A 13,706-nucleotide genomic window follows, 5' to 3' on the forward strand; every position below is an offset into this window, starting at 1 on the left:
AATTTCTAAAAGAAATTACAGAAGACATAAATGGAAACACATCCCACATTCCTAGATTGGAAGACTTAATATTGTTAAGATGTAAATACTACCCAAAGTGATCTATAGATCTAATGCAACCCCTATCAAAACCCCAATGATGTTTTTTGCAGAACTAAAATAACCCATCCTAAAATCCATATGGAATCTCAAGGGACCCTGAATAGCCAAAACAGTCCTGAAAAAGAACAAAGCCAGAGGACTCACACTTCCTCATTTTAAAACTTACTACAAAGATACCGTAATCAAAACAGTGTGGTATTAGCAAAAAGACACATAAACCAACGGAATAGAGAGCTCAGAAACTCTCGCATATATGGTCAAATGATTTTGACAAGGGTGTGCCAAGACCGTTCAATGGGAAAAGTACAATCTTTTCAACAAATAATGTTGGGAAAACTGGATATCCACATGCAAAGGCATCAAGTTAAATTCTTATCTCAAACCACATACAAAAATTAACTCAAAATGGATCAAAGACCTAAATGTAAGGCCTAAAACTATAAAATTCTTAGAAGAAAACAAGGTAAAAGCAATGACTTCTTGGGTATGACACCAAATGCAAAGGCAGCTAAAGAAGAAATAGACAAGTTAGACTTCATGAAAATGTTAAAATTTTATGCATCAGAAGACTGTATCAACAGAGTAAAAAGGCAACTCACAGACAGGATTAAAATATTTACAAATCTTATATCTGATAACAGACTAACATCCAGAATATACAGAGAACTCCTAAAACTCAACAACAAAAAAACAATCACTTTGATTCAAAAATGGGCAAAGGACTTGAACAGACATTTCTCCAAAGAAGATTAACAAACAGCCAACAAGCACAAGAAAAGATGGTCAATATCACTAATCATTCAGGAAACGCAAATCAAAGCTACAATGAGATACCAACTACACTCATTAAGATGACTACTACCAAAAAAACAGAAAACAACAAGTGTTAATGAGGATGTGGAGAAATTGAAACCCTTATGCCTTAGTGATGGGAATGCAAAAAGGTACAGCTGCTGTGGAAAACAGTACGGTGGTTCCTTGAAAAATTAAAAATAGAATTACCACATGATCCACCAATTCCACTTCTGGGTATACATTCAAAGAATTGAAACAGGGTCTTGAAGAGGTACTTGTACACCCATCTTAGTAGTATTCTTCACAACGGCTAAAACCTGAAAGCAACCTCGGTGTCCACCAACAGAAGAATGAATAAGCAAAAAGTGGTATATACATATAATTATTTAGACTTCAAAAGGAAGGAAATTTTGACAAGTGGTACAACATGGATGAAACGAGCACATTATACTAAGTGAAATAAATAGAGACAGAAAGTAGGATGGTGGTTGCCAAAGACTGGGGGAATGGGAAACTATTGTTTAATAGGTATAGAGTTTCAGTTTTACTAGATAACAAGAGCTATGGAGATGGATGGTGACAACGGTTGCACAACATAATAAATGTATTTAATACCACTGAACTGTACACTTAAAATTGGGTAAGATGGTAAATTTTATGTTACATGTATTTACCACTATCTTATTTTTTTTAAAAAAAGGAAAATAAAGAGTTTTTCAGATGTACAAAAGCTGGAAGAATTCCATCACCAGCAGACTAGCACCTTTTAAAGGTAAGTCCTTCAGGAAGAAGGAAAATGGACACCATCTGGAAATCAAGGTCTACCCAAAAGAATGAAGAGTACTAGAAATGTAAATATCTGAGTGTACCAAGTATAAATGTTTTGCCTCTCTACTCCAAATCTACTCTTCTCAGCCCTGCTTTGTGATAAGGAAGCTGGCACCTGCAAACATTTCCTTGCCAGCTGGCACAATGTTAACCTTTGTCAGCAGATGGTACTGGAGGAATACTCCAGAAGGAACAGGGTTCTCATCCTATTACACTGTGCTCTAACCTGCTTGCTCCAGTGGAGGCTAGTGGTTTGCAAGACACCCAGTGGCGCTCACCCCAGGTGCCAACTTCCCACCAAGTCTCAATGACACTCAAACACAACCCCATGGGTAGTTTCCTAGCAAGTTTTGTCAGCACTCCAGAGGGTAGCTACCCAACAAGTTTCAGCAGCACTCCTATGGGCAGGAGGTTTCCCAGAGAATTATGTCAGTGCCCAAGCTGGCTTCTTAGGCAGGTTCAGCAAAGACCTTCCCATAGTGACTTCTGTCAGCACCCCAGAGGGAGGTTTCCTGCTTGCCAGCAAAAATCTACAGCAACTCAAACTTCTCCAGCATCCAGTAGAGCATACCCTCTCCAACAAGATCTGAATTTCAGCCTTGAAGCTGGGAGATGGGGCATCTTCCAAGTATGTTTCATCCCTGTTACTCTGCCTCAGCGCTAAAGGTAGTGGCTGCTCCCTCTACCTGCTACTATGTATACTTTACAGTTCTCCTTCCCCATTAGGGTTAATTCTGTTACTGGTTAATAATTCTTTATATTAAACTTTCCCTATTTGAATATTGTGTGGTTTCTCACCTCTGACTGATAAAGGACTGCTAGTGGCAGTGGTCAGAGCAGATACACCCACAAAGATGAGATTTGGAGACTGGCCTGGTTGTGTCCTTGGGCTTAAGCATAGGGCTCAAGCAGGAAATAGGATGCTAGTAATCCCTGGCATGCAGTGGCATCAGAGTTAATCAAGCTATCACATGTGGGTGACTGTGATGAAGTGCTAAGTGAAGCAAGTGCCTTGGGAATCCAAGTGGCTGTTGCACTTGATTGTTAAGGCAGTAATGATGACTACAAGGTCTGTTATGTGAGATGGATTCTCTAAGTGCTCTTGAATAGATACAGATGAAAATAAGCTCAGGTCCATTAATTCTCAGATCAAATCACAATCTGAGAAACAGCACTTTCACGACAATATAAAAAAAATCTCAATTCCTGTAACTATAGGTTGATACTGTTTAAAATTAAATGCAAAATTTAGGGGCCGGCCCCGTGGCTTAGCGGTTAAGTGCTCGCGCTCCGCTGCTGGCGGCCCGGGTTCGGATCCCGGGCATGCATGGACGCACTGCTACTCCGGCCATGCTGAGGCCGTGTCCCACATACAGCAACTAGAAGGATGTGCAACTATGACATACAACTATCTACTGGGGCTTTGGGGGAAAAAATAAATAAATAAAATTAAATGCAAAATTTAATTGTACAAATAGCTGAAGTACAACACCAGATAAATTCATAGTCTCACCAAGGTTCTCATGTGAAAGTAAGAGCAATGACTGGGAAAAAATGGGACCCTGAAACTTGGAATGAGAACATGTGGTTGAACTAGAATGAAAAAGACAACTTAAACCTCCAGTGGAAGTAACTTACCCTTCTGTATTTAAGGAAAGTAGCATTCTTTTGCTTGAAAATCCTATGATATCCTTATGTGCAGCAAACGACTTGCAGGAGAATGTTCATTTTCCCCAAGACCAACCACAACCAACCTTGTTGCCACTAGACCTAGAACTAGGTTCAAATCTCAGCATGTTATAGAGGAACAGGTACACCCTAAGACCCAAGAGGAAACAGCTTACACTTCAAAAAATGCCAAGATTTTACTAATATATAAAAGCAAAACCCTGGTGGATATGTGTGAAAATAGATGCTAAGGGTATTAGACCAAGGAGATTAGAATTCATTAACATGGATGAGCTTACTACAGATTCTATATTTAATGTGTTAGCCTGTGCAGTTGGAGGTGACTCTAATGGCTTACTTGTTGATTAAAACTTATACTCAATAATAGCTGATAATTGTTAGGGAAATGCAAATCAAAACTACTCTGACACTAACAACGAACCTTTAATGAGGCTGAGATACTAGAGTTTCATTGGCATTATGTGGAAGAGGAAATCTGAAGGCTTAGGGAGATGGGAACACTGAAGTGGATTTATCCTCTGCAACCTGTACACCTACCACCCAACAACATTCCCTGAGAAGGCCCAGAAGACGCTACATTAGTGGAGGGAGCACCACACGTTTGAAAAGCTGTGTGGCTGCTCTCTTTTGTAGGTCAGGTATGACTGTAGGGAATATCACCACTGAGATAGCTCCCTGATTTCACTGGGGATGATGGGATCCCAAAGTAGCAGAGGCCAAGTGGCAGCACTTAACCCCAAGGATAACGGCAGTAGGGACATACCAGTACTCGGAATGCTTTGGCTCACAGGGATCTTTGACAGTGGCTAATTGATTATGATGTTCCTAGGAATGAAAAAGATGGGCAACTTTAATCTATATAACAGAAAAATGCCTAAATGTGGCGGCCAAAAGCTAACTTGAGTCATCACAGTGGAAGTCACAGACATTCACCCAGTTTCCAGACCTAGTCAATTCACAGACCCATAGCCTCTTGAATAAGGAGATACTGGGTCCCCTTGAGGAAGGGACCCACACCATAAATCTTCCTCCAAGCCTTCCCCAAAATGACCTACAGCCATTTAGTAGAGCAGTGGTTTTCAATCAGGGGCAATTTTGCTCCCCAAATCTAGAAAATTTGGCAATGTCTGGAGGCATTTTTGGTTATCACAACTGGGAAGTTTTACTGACATCTAGTGGGTAGAGGCCAGGGATGCTGTGAAACATCCGATAATGTATACACAACAGCCACCACAACAAAGAATTATCTGGCCTTAAAAGCCCCTACATGATCTAGACAGTTATCTCCTGATCTCATCTCCTAGTGCTCACTACCTTGCTCATTCACCTTCAGCTACCACTTCTCTGCTGTTCATAAAACATGCACAGCACTCTCCTGCCTCACAGCCTTTGCCCTTGTTGTTCCCTCTACCTGAAATGTTCTTCCTTTCAGATAGCCACATGGCTGGCTTTCTCATTTCCTTCAGATCTTTGCTTAAATGTCACTATTTTAAATTGCAATGCCCCTTCCACCATAGCACATAGTATCCCCTTTATCTGCTTTATGTTTCTCTATAGAAATACTCCATTTTAAATACTCTATATTAATTATTGATGAGCAGTTCTCTCTCCCATCACTGCAGTGTAAACTCCATAAGAGCTGAGATTTTCTCCATTTTACTCATTACTGTATCCTCAGTACCTACAATGGTTCATCATACAAAATAGACACTCAAAACATTTGTTGAATGAAAGCATGAATGGTGACTGAATGGAAATTAGAGATGTGGAGCACTGAGGAATTCTAAAGGTGACTCCTAAAGTGGTTATCTACTTTTATCTGCCCAGTATCCCATTCTTCTGAAAACAGTCACTTCATGTTTGTCAGATATTTCAAACACTTTTTCCTTTGGAAAAATATGATAATTTTTCAATGTAGTCAAATCTATCATTCTTTTGAATCACATTTTTCTTGGTTTATGCTTAGAAAGGCGTTCTCCCTATCAAGATGTTATATATACCTATACTTTCTCTGGGTACTTGAATAGTTTCATTTTCTTATATTCATATATTCAATGCCTCTATAATTTATTTTGGTATCTGGAGTGAGAAAAAGATCTAACTTTGTTTTTTGCCCAAATGACCAGCAGATTGTCCAAAGACGATTTAATGAATAAGTTATGACCATATTCTTATATAAAGACATGAATCTCTTTGTGCGTAATACTTTGAGCATTCCTATACCGATATTATACTCAAGATCCTGTAGAAAAAGGTACCCACCCATTCCCCTACTCCTCCATGCTCCTATTATTCTTCTAATTCATAACTGTTTTGGCTATCTTTTACATATTTATAATTCCTAATGAACTTGATCATTGTTTTCTCAAACTCGACCCTCCTCACCATCAAAAAGGAAAACCAAAATCCTATTGGGATACTGACTGAAATAATATTAAATTTATGGGACATATACATTTATAATATTGAGTTTTCCCATCCAGGAACATGGTATATCACTCCATTTTTTCCAAGAGTCATCAAAGCATAGTGGTTATAGAGTCTCTGGAATTTGGAGTCACACAGCCTGAATGGGTTCCAATCCCGTTCTTCCTCAGTCTAGCCAGCTAAACAACCCTGACAAGGCACTTTACCTCTCTGTTATCCTCAGACATAACACTATATTATAGGGTCATTTTGAGGATTAAATGAGTTAAGACGCGCTTAAAACAATGCTCAATAAAGATTAGTTGTTGTTGTGACTATTATTATTACCATGTCCTTAGGTAAAGTCTTGTCATTTTCTTTAAGTTTCACATATTTCTTATTAAGTTTACCCCAAGAAATTTTAATTTTTGATTGCTTTGTGAATCAATCTTTTTTTAAAATATATTTTCCAACTACTCATAATCAAGTTGTCGGGTTTTGTAGATTTTTTTTATTTTGTAACTAGGCATTTTACTGTTCCCTGTTATAACCTTAATACATTTTCTTCTTTTCCTCCAGCTTGTTTTCATTTTTCCTTCTTAGCCCTGAAACATCTTTACTGATACTCTTGACATTTCCAGGGAAATAGCTATATCATCGGAAAATAATCATTTTTTTGCTCCCCAACTTTCCAAGATTTACACCTCTTACTTCTTTTCCTCATCTAACTACATGACCTAGAACTTCCAGAACAGTAATAAGTAATTCTGGTAATAGCAGGCATCCTTCCTAAATTTCAAGGGATGTTTGTTGGATTCTAATACACACATTTTATTATGTGAAGGAAATAACCCTCTATTCTTAATTTTACAGATAGAGACTTTATCAGAAATAAATACTAAACATATCAAGGTCTTTTTTAGCATCTTGATGTAAGATCTTTTCTATTTTGGCAAATATTTTCAAAAACATAAAAGTAAACTGTTCCTCAAAGGTTACAAAGATTAGAAACTTCGGAGGTTGTTCTTTGACATTATTTACCAATTCTTAAACAGTTATTGGCCTATTCAGGTTTTCTACTTAAATCAACTTTGGTAACTTATTTTAGAAAAGCTTCCATTCTTTTCAATTTATAGATGTATCAGCATTGAGTTAATTATACATAGACTAGTTCAAGACATTATCCCCAATCTATTTATCGTTATAAGACTTTTCTTCTCCTTAATACTATGTATTTCTCTTTTTCTCCCCTCAATTAGACTTATCAGAAACTTGTTTCCTTTATTGGTCTCTTCACAAAGAATCAGCTCTTATTTTTACCAGTCTATAGATTTTCTATGCCTTAATTCATTTTTTCTAACACATTACTTTCAACTACATTAATTCTTCCCTTGTGGTTTCCTCAGGTTTATTTCATTGTTCTAACATATAAAGCTGAATATGCAATTCATTTTTTTTACACTAAAAGCATTTAATGCGATTTTCTTTAGAGTATAGCTCTGCTTATACACCAAGTTGTGATACGGCATGCTCTCATTGTTATATTGTTTTTTTTTAAATTGAGGTATAATTGATATATAACTCATTATATTCTAAACATTTTGTAACTGAAGTTAGTTTCACTTGTTTAACCCAAGAGTTCCTTAGAAGTTTTAAAATTTCCAAATGGTTGGGCTGTTTTAATTGACACTTTACTCATTTCAGTTCTATCGCACTGGGGTCAAAGAATGTAGTCTCTAAATTTTTAGGTTTTAAAATTTTCCATTTTTTTCTGAAGTGTAAATTATGATTAATTTCTGTAAATGTTCCATGGGAGTGTAAAACGAGGATGTTTTCCCCATAGTGTATGAGTTCAATTAAACTTCAGTTCCTCTAAACCATTTAAATTTTTGTTTTATATACTTGAATGCAAGGTTTTTTGATACATAACAATTCATGGCAGTTACATCCTCAATATGAATTACATCTTTTACAAACATAAAGTCAGAAATTTGTTAGTGGCAGTTAATTACTTTTCCCATGAATAGTTTCATTTTAATATTAAAATTCTAATTTTTGCTGCATTTGCTTTATACATCCTTTTATTTATTTATTTATTTTTTGTGAGGAAGATCAGCCCTGAGCTAATGTCCGATGCCAAACGTCCTCTTTTTGCTGAGGAAGATTGGCCCTGAGCTAACATCTGTGCCCATCTTCCTCTACTTTATATGGGACGCCACCACAGCATGGCTTGACATCGTTTTATTTTTAACATTTTTTAGTTTCATTTCATTTAAGATTTCTCTTATAAGCAACATGGAGATCATATTCCATATGAGAATCTTTGTCACTTAACCTTTTTAAATGGTCTTCAAATGAGTCCAATTATTAACATGCAAAATACCTAGGACACAGATTCCTACACTGAGTAGAAACTCCAAAGAACATTTCTAAATCTAAAATTTAAGACCATGTAACTTTATAAAGTGATCAAGCGTTATGGTCTCTAAATACCATTTCCCACTATAAGGAACCAGGGCTCCTAGGTGAAATGGCTGACTTCAGGTCTGGACTAGGGAATATACAGATAAGCCTCATTAATCTTGGACCAAAAAGCAAATAAGTTATCAAAGACTACGGAGGTCATGACAAAATGACTCAAGATCTAACCTGAAGGGGCTTTTACTGACCAAAGATGGTACAATCGACTGACATACAATAAATATACAGTCATTGGTCACTTAACAACAGGGGTACATTCTAAGAAATGCATCATTAGGCGATTCTGTCATTGTGCAAACATCATAGAGTGTACTTACACAAACCTAGATGGTATAGTGTACTACACACCTAGGCTATATCGTACTAATCTTATGGGACCACCCTTATATAGGCAGTCCATCCTTGACTGACACATTATTATGCAGCACATGACTGTATATAAATCTATTTAAAATTATTTATCCTGATACTCTCCTCATTCCCTCAATCCCAAAAAACAACCCTCACTGGTTGTTTGTGGAGCTGCCTCGGCACCAACTCATTCTTAAAAATGACAAAGAATCAAGCATTTATCTTATCTTTTCTATATTAACAATATTTCAAGGTACAAAGGAAACCAAATAGGGAGAGTTCTTCTATATAAAATAATCATAGCTAATAGATACTGGAGAAATAAAAGAATTAGGAAACCATCATGAAATGAAATGGTGAACCAAGAAATAATTATCAATAAATGCTAAAACCATTAGGTCAAAAAGTGAAGGGGTTTTCCATTAGGTCAAAAAGTGAAGGGGTTTTTTTAATATATGGATTAGGCTGACATCAGCTGAACTAGGATGAACACCACTAAAAGTGATGTGCTTCCACTAGTGGTGTCATAGGAAGAACATAGCACCACCTATGAAGAAGTCTTTCCAAAAAAGCAAAACTAATTGAACCTGAATCAAATCACACATCTAACAAACAGTCTACAGGGAACATGAGGGATAGAGGTACATGTTCAATGACACCAGGATATAATCAGCAAAACCCAGAATGTGGGAAATGCTGCAGAACAAATCATCCAGTGTCTTCTAAAAATAAATGGCATTTCTCAAAATGGGGAAATTTATTGATTAAAAGAGAGTAAAGAGACATAGCAACCCACAAACCTTGTTTTAGCAATACATGAACCTGTTTTAGCTCCTATCTTTTTGAAACAAATAAGAAAGTTTAATAGAGTATTAGGTGATAGTAAGGAATTATTGTTGATTTTGGTCAGTGTGGTAATGGTTATTATGGTTATGTCTTTTTTAAAAAGAGACTATTTATTAGAGATACACACTTTATGTATTAGGCGAAATAAAATTTGTCTAGAATTTGCTTTAAAATATTATAGGGAAAGAAATGTGGGAGGAATAGATGAAGCAAGAGGCAGAAAGTTGATGACTGTTAAAGAAGAGGAATGATGAAGACATGAGCATTAGTTGAACTATTTTCTGTACATTTAAGTTTGAAAATTTCCACAATAAAGGTTAAAAAAAAAAAAGGAGTGATCAACTAGAAACCTCTTAAATGCAGAGTTGTATTCCTCACACTAAACAAGCAGCTTTTTTCTGAATAAAACTTCTTACAACACCCCTAAAAATAACTCACTATTTTGGGGCCTTTCTGTATTCTTTTCTTCCAACAAATGGCAACTAAACAAATAAAGCAAATCCTCCTTTGTTACAAAAGACAGCACCCTTTTTTCTGTTCATCATGATCGAATCCTGCTTCATTTAAAGTAAAATTATTTTCCATATATAAAAATTATAGTAAGGAAAGTATTTACTTCTCTAATATGTACGTTAAGACAACAAACATGAAGAAAAATTGAAGGACAGTAAGCATGCATATATTCTAGACCTATCTTTAGAGAAACATTTCAACTTGGACATAAATTCTACAAGAAATCATATAAAGAAGCAAGGAACTTACTATGATATATTGAAATTCAAGCACTTCTGAAGATGTCATAGTCAATTTCAAGAGAACAAAAGGGTTGAATGAAAGAATAACTGGAGCAAACATTTGCTTCTTAAGTAATTCAAGTGTCACACAGAATGGAAGGCACGAAAAGAGTAATGTTCATTCCCACTTCCTGGCAATGACTTCCAAGGCTTCCATGACACTATCCTGGGGCTCCTTCTCCTTCTCCTGTGCTTCTAGAAATTACCACTTACTATATGCTAGGTATTTCATGTTCACTAACCTACTGAAACCTAATAAGAGTTAGATAGTGTCTTTATTTCCATTTTATGCATGAAGAAACAAAAACCACATTACTGACAAGTTGTTAGTGCCTTCGAGTCAATTCCAACTCCTAGTGACCCCCTCTACAGCAAAGCAGAACCCTGCCCGGTCTTTTTTTGCTCCATCCTCTCACCTTCCGGCACTATATCAGACAATGCTCCGCTACTATTCATAGGGTTTTCACAGCCAATTTTTGGAAGTGGTGGCCAGGTCCTTCTTCCCAGCCTGTCTAGTTTGGAAGCTGCACTGAAACCTGTCCACCATGGGTGACCCTGTTGCTATTTGAAATACCAGTGGCATAGTTTTCAGCATCACAGCAACACAGCCGCCACAGTATGACAACCAACAGACAGGTGGTGTGGTTCCCTAACCAGGAAACGAATCCAGGCCACAGCAGTAAGAGCACTGAATCTTAACCACTAGACCACCAAGGCCGGCTACTGGTAAATACCAGGGCCAAATTCTACTATGACAGTGGTTCCTATGCTGCAGTCCTCCACCTTCTCCCCCATATTCTATTTCAGAAGGTCTGGGATAAACAGGGACTGGACATTTGTGTATACTGTGAGGGAGGGAAGACGGAATTCCCCCAGGGAGTTCTGAAGCATATTGCTAATTAAAAATAAATACACCATGATATGTTTTCTTCTGGGTCCTCTAATGTTATCTATCTGCTGATTCCCACAAAATTAAATTTGTGTCTGTGTGGGTATTTCACCAGCCTCAATCTCAATTTCTGCTCTTTGGAAAACACTGTTAAGAAAATGAAGATGGGCTGTAGACTAGGAGAAAATATTTGCAAAACACATATATAATAAAGGATTTGTATCCAAAACATATAAATAACAAAACGCAATGTAAGAAAACATATACTTATATGGCCCAGCAATCCCACTCCTAATTATTTACCCAAAGAAAACGAAAAATATATGTTTATAAGAAACCTATAGACAATAAATTCAGACCACTTTTTTCTGTTAAAAAGAAAATGTTGGGGCTGGCCCCATGGCATAGCGATTAAGTTTGGTGCACTCTGCTTCAGCAGCCCAGGGTTTACAGGTTTGGACCCCAGGCACGGACCTACCCCACTCGTCAGCCATGCTGTGGCACCGACCCACATATAAAAGTGGAGTAAGACTGGCTTATTCCAGATGTTAGCTTAGGGCAAATCCTCCTCAGCAAAAAAAGAAAAAAGAAAAGAAAAAGAAAATGTTACTGAAGACAATGTTCATTACATTAATCAGTGTCTCCTACTGAAGATTAACATCTGAAATTACTTCTAGAATCAATGCTAGAAAACTCTGTTTCTTCGCAAATGCAGTAATGTTTCCTCCATTTGATAATGGGACATACTTAACTAATCATATTCCCAAATCAATCACAATATTAGAATTATCATATCTGTATTTTCCTTTACCATGGTCCTTATTTCATCTTTTTTTTAACATATCTTTTTGTAAACTGCCTCAAATTCATTGTGGAAGGAGTTAAATTTGAACAAATACAAATAAAGAAATTATACCTAACATATAAGCCTATTCCTTTTATTAATTCCTTCTTGGGAATGAAGCTTTTTTTTCCTTTTGTATACTTTGCTTTAAAATTTTCTGAAATGGCAAATTGTTAAAGGAAATATATTCTTGTTAAAATAAATATAGTATGTTTTTTTGTGTGTGTGTGTGAGGAAGATCAGCCCTGAGCTAACATCCGATGCCAATCCTCCTTTTTGCTGAGGAAGACTGGCCCTGGGCTAACATCCATGCCCATCTTCCTCCACTTTATATGGGACGCCGCCACAGCATGGCTTGACAAGCAGTGTGTCAGTGCGCACCCAAGATCCAAACTGGCAAACCCTTGGGCCGCCACAGCAGAGCGCACGCACCCAACTGCTACGACACCAGGCTGGCCCCTATAGTATGTTTTTTTAAAAAGAAACCTATACACAAATGTTTATAATGACTTTATTCATAATCACCAAAAACTAAAAATAATACAATTGTCTCTCACCTGAAAAATGGATAAACAAATTGTGGTACACCCATAAAATGGAATATTAGTCACCAATAAAAAGGAATCGCTGATGCATGCAACAACATGGATGAATCTCAATTGCATATTGCTAAATGAAAGAAGGAAAACTCAAAAGGTTGCATACTACATGATATCATTTATTTGATTTTCTGAAAATGCAAAATTAAAGAATAGAAAATAGATCAGGGGCTAGAGGTAGGGGAAAGGCTGACTATAAAGGCGCATGAAGGGGCCGGCCTGGTGGTGCAGCAGTTAAGTGCACGCACTCTGCTGTGGCTGCCCAGGGTTCGCAGGTTCGGATCCCAGGCACACACCGATGCACTGCTTATCAAGCCATGCTGTGGCGGCGTCCCATATCAAGTAGAGGAAGATGAGCACGGATGTTAGCCCAGGGACAATATTCCTCAGTAAAAAAGAGGAGGATTGGTGACAGATGTCAGCTCAGGGCTGATGTTCCTCACAAAAAAAAAAAGAATAAAGGGGCATGAAGGAATTTGGGGGGTAATGAAACTGTGCTATATCTTGACTGTGGTGATAACTACAGAACCATATGCATTTGTTAAACTTACAAAATTGTACAATAAAAAGGGTGAATTTTACTCTATATAAATTAAACCTCAATAAACTTTATTTAAATATATCTTTGACATGCCTTGAGTCACTAATTTCACTTCTAGAAAACTAAAGCTACACACAAAAGTTACACATAATGCTGTTTGCTTTAGCCTCCTTTTTCTGTAACAACTTTATTGAGATATAATTCACATGCCTTATAATTCACCCATTTGAAGTATACAATTCAATGATTGTTAGTATATTCAGAATTATACAACCATCACCAGGATCAATTTTAGAATATTTTCATCACCCCAAAAAGAAATCTTGAATCCTTTGGCCATCACTCCCCTGTCCCAGCATTCCCCCCAGTTTAGTCCCATATTTAATAGGGAAAAAAATTTAAATAACCCAAGAATGGAAGAATATTCCTATATTACAGTTTAAGCCACAGAATATTATAAAGCCATTAAAATTATGTTTACAAGTTGATTTTTAATAACAGAGAAAAGCGCTTAGGATGAAAATTTAGGTTAAAAAACTCA

General features: G+C 36.9%; 1 protein-coding gene across 11 annotated transcripts in view; it reads right to left on the reverse strand.

The window, feature by feature from the left end:
• The window catches only part of ZMYM4 (zinc finger MYM-type containing 4), a 150,084-nt gene that overhangs the window by 120,275 nt on the left and 16,103 nt on the right, over window positions 1–13,706 (reverse strand). Inside the window, exon 1 of one of the 11 annotated variants that reach the window (XM_087446302.1) lies at window positions 4,178–4,196. The exons of the other annotated variants lie outside the window; for them this stretch is intronic. The gene's annotated coding sequence lies outside the window, so the exon portion shown is untranslated. Of the gene's footprint in view, window positions 1–4,177; window positions 4,197–13,706 lie in introns of those variants that run through there. 11 annotated transcript variants of the gene reach the window in all.

The sequence above is a fragment of the Ceratotherium simum genome, chromosome 22, assembly GCF_057802395.1.
Source record: "Ceratotherium simum simum isolate JZ-2026a chromosome 22, ASM5780239v1, whole genome shotgun sequence".
NCBI classification, from domain to species: Eukaryota; Metazoa; Chordata; class Mammalia; order Perissodactyla; family Rhinocerotidae; genus Ceratotherium; species Ceratotherium simum.